The 12,068-nt window shown below is 40.5% G+C and overlaps 1 pseudogene; it reads right to left on the bottom strand.

Moving 5' to 3' along the window:
• Positions 1-1,733: 1,733 nt before the first annotated feature.
• Positions 1,734-1,865, bottom strand: LOC145979692 (U4 spliceosomal RNA; annotated as a pseudogene).
• Positions 1,866-12,068: the final 10,203 nt, after the last annotated feature.

The following is a 12,068-nucleotide window of genomic DNA, read 5'->3' as shown; positions in this document are numbered from 1 at the left end:
TACAAGAATGATTCAACTTATGTTTACTCATAGGGCCTACTTGAGTAATTAGTACCATAATTAAAATCTGAATGGTTTTATTTTTCGGAATATTGATATGCCATGGTCTGATTTCTCGCGGAGAATATTACAATTACGCAATAAGTTCAGCTCCTTTTTCTTTTCTTTTTGCGTGTAATAATCTGAAAATTTTAATCTGTTTTGAAATGTCCGAAGAAAGACAAGCGGAATGTTTTTGCATTTTTTCATATGACTTTTATTGGTACACTTGCCATCGTATAGTAACAACGTTTTGAACACAAAATCCAGACAACCGCGCAAACAATACGGACAAAATTTATCCCGAATTCCGTGGGAACAATTTGAATCTAATCTTTTTGAACCCGAGATATTGCGATGTTCCTTGAAAGCAAGATATATATATATATATAATTTCCAGCCGAAGTCCTAAGATTAAGCTCCAACTAAAGGTTGATTAAGTCAAAGTGAAGGTAGAGTCACACGATTCTAGCTAGCAAGCCTATTTTAACAGTGTAAAGAGCCAGCAAGACGGTTAACGATAGGTGGCTTCGTGACTCGTTCCCAACCTGTAAATGCATAATAGCCAGAGACCGGATTTTACTCTAAAAAGGACAAATGGGAAAGTTATTGCCAAAAAAAATGGAAATGAAAATAGTTTATTTTTGCACTCGACTAAAAATATTATTTTAAATGAAAGCACAAAATATAACCTAAAAGCGTTACGTTAAATTTCGTATGAAGCAAAGTAAAAAAATGCTAGAAATTTGATGCCTTTGTTGCTACGTAAACCCAGATCGCATTGTTGCAACAATCGTTGCAAAGTACTCCCAACAGTATAGAGGGATGGTAAGGTAGAAGGCGCTTGTTCTTTCTTTCCTCTAAGTCACACCAAATAGACAATTGTTGAATGTTTTGTTTAGGGAAAATACAATCGTACAAAATGTTTGATATGTTGTCAATATAGGGACCAAGGAAGATATTTTTTTAAAAAGGGAAATATCGGAATGTAGGCTGAAAAACTAGGGACCAAGAAGGAAAATGTATTTAAAAAGGGGGGATGTGGGCTGAAAAGGGGGGGAAAGGGAAATCAAAACCATGTAATATTGTTTCTAAAAGTAAAAAGATAAAGTGCTCCCCTGTGCATAGCACCACGCCATGAAGGCGTATAGGGGGTGTGGGGGTAACGCCCCACACTTTCTTGATCCGGTCGTGAGTGGGGGTGATGTGATCAGCATCACGCCCCTGACCGCCTTTACCCCCCAGGGTTTCACCCAGATACCCATGTTATTCGACGCTGGGTGGGCGCCGGGGCCGCTTCCATCGTTAGAAAAGTTCCCGGATTTGAACCGGCCGGGGATCGAACCCGGGACCTTTAGCATGGCAGTCAGACGCGTTACCGACTGAGCCACCGCGGCCACTAATATTGTTGGTGGAAGATAATTATCAACACACTTCTTGTTTATTCCATGATCCGTGCTGAAAAATGAAAATAGGAATTCCCTTTAAAATCCGGTCTCTAATAATAGCCAAGGCCCGTAGCCAGAATTTTTTTTCGACATCTAAAGGTGAAAATGTTGGGGGTAGCGAGACTAAAGATGAATTACTCAGTATATTAAAACATATTATACAAGATGTTTACAATTATACATTATTTAAATTAGATATTTTTAGGATTTCGGGCGAGTGGGACTCCAGCCCCCAGAGCCTTCCCCGTACCTACGTGCCTGTAATAGCCAGATTTTTACAGCAACAATCTCACTCGAAATAGAGTTGAAAGTTTCAAATAGCAATAATCGCTCCTCAGTAGAACCTGATTGGTTACGATATCGCCACTGCGAATATATATATATATATATATATATATATATATATATATATATATATATATATATATAACAGGGAAATAAATGAAGCTAGCATTGAGAATATAATGACAAGCGTTATTAGGAGGGAGAGACCGAGAGGAGGGGAGGCGCAAATAAGGAATCTGGGAACTTTTCTACACTATGCCTGGGCAAAGAGAGCAAAGAAGGCCTCCCCGATGGCGCAGTGGTAGCGTCGTCGCCTTGTAATCAAGGGGTCCCGGGTTCGATACCCGGTGGAGGCACATAGTGGTTCGGATCCCACTTTAAACTGTAGATCCAGTCTCGATTAGCCTTACTGTGCATAAAGTGGACTTAAAATACCAACTCAAGCAAAGAAGCTCAGTAGGGATAGCGCAAATGTGTGAAAGCGAGAGGGGCTACTAAATAAGTAAATAAATGTGAGAAAATTTACTCAGGTAGTGAAAGAGTTGAAATGAAATAGTGTTTGTGAACTCCAAAGCAGTGTGAATGTGGAAGTAGACTGAGAGGACGAAGGGTGTAGGAAAATTGTACTAAAAAATTTTCATCCTTGTAGCTATGGTATGTACAGCTGGAAAGGCTCGTACTTGAAGTGAATTTATTCTATTCTAATCTATTCTATTCTAATTGAGTTTAATAGAAGAAGAAATACAATACAAACGGTAAAGAAAAGGAAGGAAGTTGAAAAGTAAAAGTGATGAAGGAAAATACAAGAGATGAAGAGGAAGGCATTTTAAATAATGAAATTAAGTATGCAAGAGTACAAGACAGACGAACATGTAACAAAATGATAACACTGAAATGAAGGATGGGGGAAAAGCTGACATTAAGTACAGGAATATCAAATTTAAGTAAAAATTTTGAGGTGCATACAATATTCACGATAAGAAGGGAAACGTTGTATTGTGGGAAAGAATCTTGGACATTACTCGTGACGTCAGAACCGAAAATATTAGACTCGTCTGCCACATTATAGAGCACAAGGACAGATAGCCACCGAAGTACGCGTATGTGACACCTCATCCATCTTCAGCAAACATTGAAAAAGGCAATATCAGATTCCCATTTCGGCTCCAACAATCAATTTCCACCACGCACGTTTGTGTTGAATTTTTTAAAAAGAGAAATTGTATCTGCTGTCCACGTTGCTACAGCCTTTCTCTCCGACATTTCGGGTAACAATAAAACAACACAAAGCCTTCTCAAAAGACTGGCTTTGATTGACAGATCTGTTCCAGCCCCTGATTGGCGGACGCGCCGTGCGGAAGGCGTCCTCTCACCCCCTTTCTTTCCACCTATTTAATACTTCCACCTTTTTACGCTCTGCTGGGCCCAGTAACGGCCATTGCGGCCAGGTTGCGACCCGGGATATGGAGGGGGAGAGGGGGACAAAAAAAGAGAAAGAAATGCACTGAATAATGTTTCTATTGCGTGCAATGACCGGAGTGCAGTATATTCATGTCCCTTCCAGCCCACTTTCCTCACCCCCGATCTTTTCCTTTCCCCCCCTCCCCCTCGCACCCCTTCCTGAAGCAGCAAATTTAATTGTCAGCATTTTGCGAGAAGCCAAGCAACACAATCAAGCTATAAATTTTTCTTGTGCCATTAGGGGATCTAATTGCTCGTCCGGTGCGTTTGTGCTGCGTTTGTCACGCACTTTTTGCCAAAGTAGTTGTCGTTGCGAGAGCGTCTGGACTATAAGGCATCTAGGAACGTGCTGAGAAGTTCTAGATTAGTGTTTATCAACCGCCGGGCTCCAGCGTCAATTACACCGGGCCGCGAGAGGTTCTCCTGAATTTTGCGATTTGCAGCCCGAGCTGGCAACCACCTGGAAAGATTGCCTTCCGTTCGGGGTACCATAACAGGAAATATTTTCGCGACAGCGTCGGTGATGGATCAAACGATCTAACAGGGCCCGCGTTGCTTCCGCCACCAAAATTTGGAGATTGACAGACGGGCAGTAATTTTCACTAGAAAGTAAAATTGAAGTGGAAATATTTTGATTAACTGGAATTTTTCGGTGTCCTTCAACATACCAATGAAAATGAGCACTTACCAAATTAATTTAATCATATTTGCGAGAGGAAACCAAAAGATTCCATTAGATCCAGTTGTTGTCATAATTTTAACAAAATTTATTATTTGTCAACAAACCTATAGCTCGACCACAAGGAAAAAAACCTTCCTTCAAAAGCGTTCGCGCATCTTCCCTGCCGTTATCGGTGCTCGGGGCAGTGTTGCCAGGTCAGACTTGAAAAAATCGGGAAATTGTTCCTTTGGAAACCAGAAGATCTGCTACAAAATCCGATGATCTAATAGTAGCGGACGAACGACGTTCTCGGGGGTGGCATAGGCGTGCGCACTGGGGGGCAAGGGGACGTCCACAGATTTTTTTCCAGCGAGGGGGAAACAATGTATTTTTATCAGGCGGATAAACGAGGCATATTACCCCGTAATAATGTTGCCCTCTCAGAAAACACCACTTGAGTTTTAAATTATCACGTTCCTACATCCCTATTATAATAATGGATGTAAATTACTGTGACTGAAATCAACTCATACGTCTGAAATAATAGGTACTTTTATGTCAACATTCATTTTCCACAATCTTTCAAGTCGAATGCTAACAATAACAAATTAATTTGCCTTCTGCTGATGTTCGGTGTACAGCTATCGTTAGGGGTGGGCACGCGTCCTGCACCATAATGAGAAAATGCATTACGCATGTGAAATATATTTGGTGAATTAGACAGCATGTCTTCCTCAATAATTCAAGATAGCAACACTTATGCTAGGGTGCCACCTATCTTCCCCATCTGCTAGAAATACACACACACACACACAACACCCCCCCCCCACACACACACACATATATACATACATGTATAAAATAATTTGCCCACGTTACGAAGTCAGTGTTCCTACCTAGTAAGGCAAGGACGTTTCACTGTGTTTGTGTCACTTCATCCATTTCATCAGTTTTTCATTCATCCATATTGTCGTACTTACCCGTAGAGTCACAAAAGCGACGTAAAATAACTAAAATAGAAATACATTTTCGGGTGGGATAAAATACAACCATCTAAAAATAGTAATGTAGTAATAGTAATAAAATAATAATAATGTCCTAGCACAATTGAGTATCGTTTGGCATAATTTCACAGTTCAAACAGCACTTTTCACGGTTTAGTGTAGTTCCACTCTACCTCTCCACTTCATGTTCAAGTAAGATAAACAGGAAACGTGTTTTTGAGCGGGCCGTTGGAGGTTCCATAGCAATAGTTTATTAAGGAATTCTCCCGAGAAATCAATAGGTCTGGCAACAATGACGTTAGCCGCGTTGAAGGCTCCTTCCCATTGTTCTTTCCCCCCACCCGCCAGCGCGGTGAGGTTCTACGCAGGTTTTTTTCCTTGTGGTTCCACTTATAGACATGGGCGACAGATTTGAAGGCCTCTGTGGCGGAGTGGCCATCTCATCACACTGCGCAACGACGCTTGAGGTCCCGCGTTCGAATCCCGGCCTGGATATGGATGTTCTTTGTGAAGGTCCCTTCATCAATTTCATCATATCATTACTCATCCTCATCTTCGCCATTAGCCAAAAGCGAAGTAAAATAAACCAAATCAATCAATCAATCAATATTTGTGACAGAAAACAAAATCCCTATACAGAATGATACTGGCTGTGAGTCAAGACGCCAGAACTTCGTTAGTTTGCAAGAATGCAGTCCAGGATATACCACGTGGAAGCGAGGATGACCCTTGAGTGCCCTTTGGAACGGTCACTCCTTACACCCCAAATAGCAATGCAGAATACTTGACCAAAAAAAAAAAAAAAACATCGAAAAGACTGAATCGTTATTGTTGGCAAAGTAAAAATTTCGCACGAGTTGCGGTGTTGTATTTCGGAAAAGCCACCTTGCATTACACTCATCATATCGTTCGCAGACACACCAACAGGGTAGGCAATTCCGCGAAGGGGGAGAAAAAGCCTCCCTCATTGGATATTCCAACAACGTATCGGAACAGAAAACCGCCAGGAAATAGGTGGAGTAAGTGCACTTCCGGTTCCAGGGCTATTGTGAAGCTGCTGTCTGTTTTCCGCGGACACCTGTATTCAAGATTCCAGAAACCAGCCTTCCACGATCGCCTCCTGCTAATTCTATTTCCTCTGTTGCCCGCCGACACTCCTCCCTCCCGCGCTCCCCTGGATCAAACACACAAAAAAAACAGGCATTTTGTGTCCCCCCAGCCGGTCGTTTCATCGGTCACTGCCGACAACACAATGCATCGCCCGTAAACCCGGCGGAGGCCATCACCCTAATTACACTTCGTTAATATGTATGCGCCATTAGCATACTTTTTATTTCATTAGGGGGATAACTACCAGTCATTTTCGCCTCATTGTGCACTGAACCCCTGAACGAGTCGGTTGGACTCGCGGGACTCTGTAAAACATCTGCCGGTCAACTCAACAGTTGAACAAATTATGCCAGACACAGTATGTCCAGAGAATAATCTGGTTTGGACTTTCTTCAACTTACGCATAGCGAAAAGTGCTCTTTTTTGCGATTAACTAACATGGAAATGAGGTCTTCCCAAATGTGAGTCCGTGAAAGTCTAGATTATAATTATATTCATCATCAAAAGACTTCATTTTGTTGATTTCTAACTGGAAACAGTGCAGAGAAAATGACCGAATAGACTTTTTGGCGCCAAAAGTACTTCTTGGTGAGCACGATAGAGCCTCATGTGACTAAGTTCAGCAAAAATTAGCATGCTTGCGCTGAAATTGGAATAAAATGCATGAGGCGATTTCAGGAGAAACACGAATAACTTTTGTGTGAATTTGTGTGAATGAATATTCTTTTATAGTGTTACATACTGAAATATTTAGTATGGATAAATATAATTGATTTTCTTGAATCTATCACAGTAGTATTATGTATTTTTTGTTTCTATAAGTTTTGCGGGCCACAGGCTGAACTTCGCCCATGAATAAAGAATTTCTAATTCAAATTCTAATTCTAATAATGTGATTATATAGAAGAATGGAGAGAAAATGTAGAGAAAAATAACTTCATTCCAGATTTTCCGCGGCGGTTACCCCTCTTCTATAAGTTTGTCCTTCCCCCCAGGCTGGGTGAACCCTGGAGCGACTTTAGGCAGAGACATATGGAGAAATTCCCAACTTGGATCACCCACCCTGGGAATCGAATTCGTGTCTCCTGCGCGGCAGTCAGATGCTCTACCATTGATTGATTTGGTTTATTTCACTTCGTTTTTCTGCCACTTTTGGCTAATCGCGAAGATGAGGATGAGTGATGATGTGAAGAAATTGAGGAAGGAGCATTCACAAAGAACACCCATGTCAAAGCTGGGATTCAAACCCGAGACGCCTGGCTTCTTAACGCGCTGTGCTAACCACTCCATCATGGAGGTCGTCCACATATTTGTATGTATGTATATGTGTGTGTGTGTGTGTGTGTGTGTGTGAGAGAGAGAGAGAGAGAGAGAGAGAGAGAGAGTGATGAAATCAATACATAATTTACATTTTTAACACTACATTTAAATTTTTGAATGTTACAATTTATCTTTCTACCGAAAGTTGGCCACCTGAGCGTCCTTTCAGTCCTAGGTTATTAATTCAAATATTATACGAGTAAGCTAATTACGAATTAACGAAACTTTCAAAGGACATTTTTCGAATTACTGTCAAGTCCAATTTTAGCTGCTCGTGTAACGCTCTAAAGCCAGGGAGCCTGAGTTCAAATCCCACGTAAAGTGTTGAAAATTTGTTTTGCATTCAATTACGTTTCTCCATCGGCATTGGTGCATTCTCTGTTCACAGGTGGGAATATGTGTGACGACAGAAAAAAAAAATCAACCAGCAACAAACCAACAAATAACGTTTTGGAGTTGAACCGACGATCTACTGGTAGCGACATCACAGGAGAACTGTCACCAAAAAGGAGAGGGTAGGGAGGGGGAGAAAACATAGCCCATTAATTAGTTTTGTGTCACAAAAAAGCTTATCTGGCGAACTGAAGAGAAGTAGGGGGGAGGGGTGAAAACGTTAAAAAAGAGAGAGAGAATCCTGTATCTATAGCAACGTACTTCAATTGTTTGTTTGCATCATCCGAGGCCCCTCCTGTTTTCGCATGGTCGGCTCCATTCAGCCGGTGCCAGTTTTGTCATTCAAAACCAAATTTTTGTGCCCAAGACCAAAAAGCAATGACCTTTATTCTTTCCCTTTCTGTTCCCTGGCACACACCTATTTTGCCTTCTGCGGCGGACGTCCCATTGTTGCGACGACAATGGGAACTGTTACCAGACCGACAGCCTTGCGCGGGATTTGGAACTCATTGAATCAGAAAGAATCACATTAAACTCTTTTTAGGTGTAACCATGTGGAGATTTATTCATGTTCCTATTTTTGGACAGTGAAACAGATTTATCGAGAAAGAGGGACAGGAAGAAGAGGCTGGAAAAGGAGGAAGGACCGAAGATACAGCTTCATTTTGACAGCCGTTATCATATCTTGCTTCCTTTTCATCGTGACGCTCGGCTGAAATTGTCATGAAATTTGTGATTTCAATTTGCTCGTTCTTCCGGTGTTCGTTTAACGTCACATGTTCATAATGGCGGTCCTTTTAACTGGAAGCTTTTGAGCTTCCCGCCTTGTAACCAAGGTGTTCAGTGTTCAAACCATGCCCGTATATACATAAGTAATGGCTGGCTTCCACTTACATGATTGATTGTGTTTATTTTACTTTGCTTTTCCGCAAGGTTTGACTAATCGCGAAAATGAATATGAAATTGATGAAGAGGCTCTCACACACACACATGCCCAGGCCGGGATTCGAAGGGAATCCCCGGCGTCATAGGTCGCTGTGCCAACCACTCCGCCTCGGAGGCCGGCGTAGGGGTTGTTCAGTTTAATACAAATTTAAATGTTACAGTTGATTCATTTTTAATAAACAAATTTAAATTATAGCAAATATCATTTTCATTCAAAACAATTTGGATATAAACATTAGCTTGATATAGGCCTGCATTATGTTAACCATAACAATATTGTTTTTACAATTTAACTTTATTAGAGTTATTTTAAAATATTTACTTTTATAAACCAACTTTTCTCTCTGTGTGTATTATATGCATATTAATATACTTTGAAAACCTTTTTAGGCAATGGTGTTTTGAGATGTTGTTTATTTGATTACTCAATTAATTTAAAATATCTATTAAGCGATTGATAGGGGTTCGAATCCAACAAACCCTCCAAATATATATGCCATAGTTCAAATCCATTCCAGTGATCAGATTTTTTTTCCCGCGAGAGGGTGCTAGTTTCTCCCTTACATCTTATGTGTAATATCGTATAGAAAAGTGCTTTCAAGACCTAATTTTTTGTACATCTCAGTTCTGTTGAAATGTACTCGAATACAGAGTGAAGCCTCTTTACATTCTAGATTATGCGTTTCTCCTCACTTGGCAGTTTCAAGCAGCTCTTTAATTCACTTAACAATGTAAAAATAATAAAGAAAAACTTTAATTACCAAAGAGAACTAACAACAAATGTAATTGTTTTCACGTCTCGTTTCTTGTGTATTTCTTGAGTCAACAGGTACATTCCTAATTTCAGAGTCCATAAATATAGTAAATGTAGTTATATACAGGATGATTACAAAAATGTTAACACTCTATGGGAAGCAGAAAATTGCCTTAAAGATGGAAATATGTTTGGACAATGATGACAGACACGTGGAGAGCATTTGAAAACATTGTCATGTAAGTGTGGTCAATATTATTTAATCAATGAAGTGAACGTAGACGGTGAGTAGTACATTTTCTATTTCCCAAGTGGGGTTAAAATGTTTTAATCACCCTGTATATTTTTTTCTGTAATGTGTCTGTGCTTGCATCTACAGTATACCATTTCATGAACAAATTGTGTTTTTATGGTCAATGTGAACCCAATGGCTTGACTGAGTTCCCTTAGGTTCATAAAAGAATGTTCGTTGTCTTATTCTTGATTAGCAATTTATTGCAACACGAGCACATTCTCCACGTTCCTCGTCCCGTCCCTCCCGTCGTGAAGAAGTTCTTCACGTATTGGACAGAGCCGTCTAACCCATGGTCACTTGCTGCAAGGACTGGACCCTCCGATGTGTCGTGTTTGCAACGTCATTTTAAGTATTCGGCATATTTTTGTTGAATGTACCGAATATGCTTTCCTCAGGCAGACTTTTAATATTCCTCTTTGTCATACCTGTTCGGAGAAGACGACCGGGTTTTATCAAGTGCTTTTAGCTTTTGCCAAGAGCCGGACTCTTCCACCGTCTGTGAAGAAGATTTTAGTGTATTCTCACCTTTTTAATGTGTTACGTTTGTCTTGTGCAGGCCCCTTACAAGCTTGTACTTTTAACATTTCTCAAGGAACGTTTTACACCCGGGTCCCAGTTCGATACCTGGTGGATTGACATAGTGGATCCCAAATAAAACTATAGGTCCAGATTCAATTCATCTATCTGTGCAAAAATGTGTTGTTTTTTTGTTGCTGTTTTTTTTAAATCTTTTATGTTGTCAGAAGTGAGGTAGTTCAAAGTAATATGTAATATTTTCCTGAAAGGAAAGGAACGAGAAAGAGAGGAAATGGAGATTGATTGATTGTGTTGCCGTTTTAAGTCCACTTTATGCACGTTAAGGCTAATTGGGACTGGACCTACAGTTTAAAGTGGGATCCGAACCACAATGTGCCTCCACCGGGTATCGAACCCGGGACCCCTTGATTACAAAGCGACGACGCTACCACTGCGCCATCGGGGAGGCCCAGCAAATAGAGAGAAAGATAAGAAAGGAAGAGAGTGAAAACAAAGGAGAGAAAGATAAGAAAGAAAGAGAATGCAAGCAAGAGAGTGAAAACAAAGGAGAGAAAGATAAGAAAGAAAGAGAATGCAAGCAAGAGAGTGAAAACAAAGGAGAGAAAGATAAGAAAGAAAGAGAATGCAAGCAAGAGAGTGAAAACAAAAGGAGAGAAAGATAAGAAAGAAATAGAATGCAAGCAAGATAGAGAAAGATAAGAAAGAAAAACAATGAAAGCAAAAGAGAAAATATTCCACCCCACAAGAGTGCTGCACGAAGAGGATTTCGCTCCAGCGCCAAATAGTTCGCACGGATGACGCTAGATAGCGTACGGAACTGAGAGATTCCTTGCTACAACGAATAAGACTCGAACAGGCAAAACAGGTTAGTAGTATACGCATAACCGTAATTTGCCTGTGGTAGAGAGTCCTCAAATATGTAAAATTTCTTACACCGTCCTAAATACGAAATGCCGTCCTGCCCCCAGATGGGGAATTCTGTATAAACCTCTGCTTATGTTTTATGTTATCACGAAATTTGCCTATTACAGTTTGACATGATGGACCGGATACGTATATAGATCAACGTAAGTTGCTTACCCAGCGTACGGGTCAGAGCAGCAAAAGCGCAAATGAAGAGACATTTCAACTCTGAACAAGAAAAGCGGCGAGAAAAACAGGAATACATTTCAGATGAAAAGTTATCGCGCCGCTTCACAAATTACGTGTATCCGGTTGTTTGGAAGTGTTTTCATAGCACTCTAAATTACTTCTTCCGACGTGTTTTCCTCTTGCTGTGTTTATTGTCTCCGCGGGTTCAATTTGGACTTGCCACGGCTATCGCGTCTCTGATCTTGTACTGCGAGACACGGACGGATGGCTGGCGCAGATGGCTTCAAAGTAGTACAAGCAATGCCTACCAAGGTATAATTGTGTTGCCACTAGAGTACTGTGTGGGACCACGTTCGGTCGCTCATATTCGTTCGAGTTTTCCACCCTCGATCGTGCTACGCTCGAGCTTATACAATGGAATATCATTTTATTTGACACGTAGATACATAACGTCCACTGAGAATGTAAATGTTGTATGTCCAATTTTTCATTTTTTCAGGAGATCCCTTTAAAGTTTGACATGATATATTTCTTGGACCTTTGTCACCATTGAACTGAAAGTTTGTATTATTGCAAAGGCTGATATGTTGAAGCCTCTCTAGAAAGAAGTAGTTGTTTCGTTAGGTACTTATGCTGTAATTCATTATTGAAATTTCAGATAGAACATTCACATTTTGGGAAATCAATCAACTACTTGGATTCCACTATTATTCAAAATTTTTGT

The sequence above is a fragment of the Lepisma saccharinum genome, chromosome 1, assembly GCF_977018435.1.
Source record: "Lepisma saccharinum chromosome 1, izLepSacc3.1, whole genome shotgun sequence".
Classification (NCBI taxonomy): domain Eukaryota; kingdom Metazoa; phylum Arthropoda; class Insecta; order Zygentoma; family Lepismatidae; genus Lepisma; species Lepisma saccharinum.
Note: the sequence above shows the minus strand (reverse complement) of the source record. Positions and strands in the feature narration are given on the sequence as shown.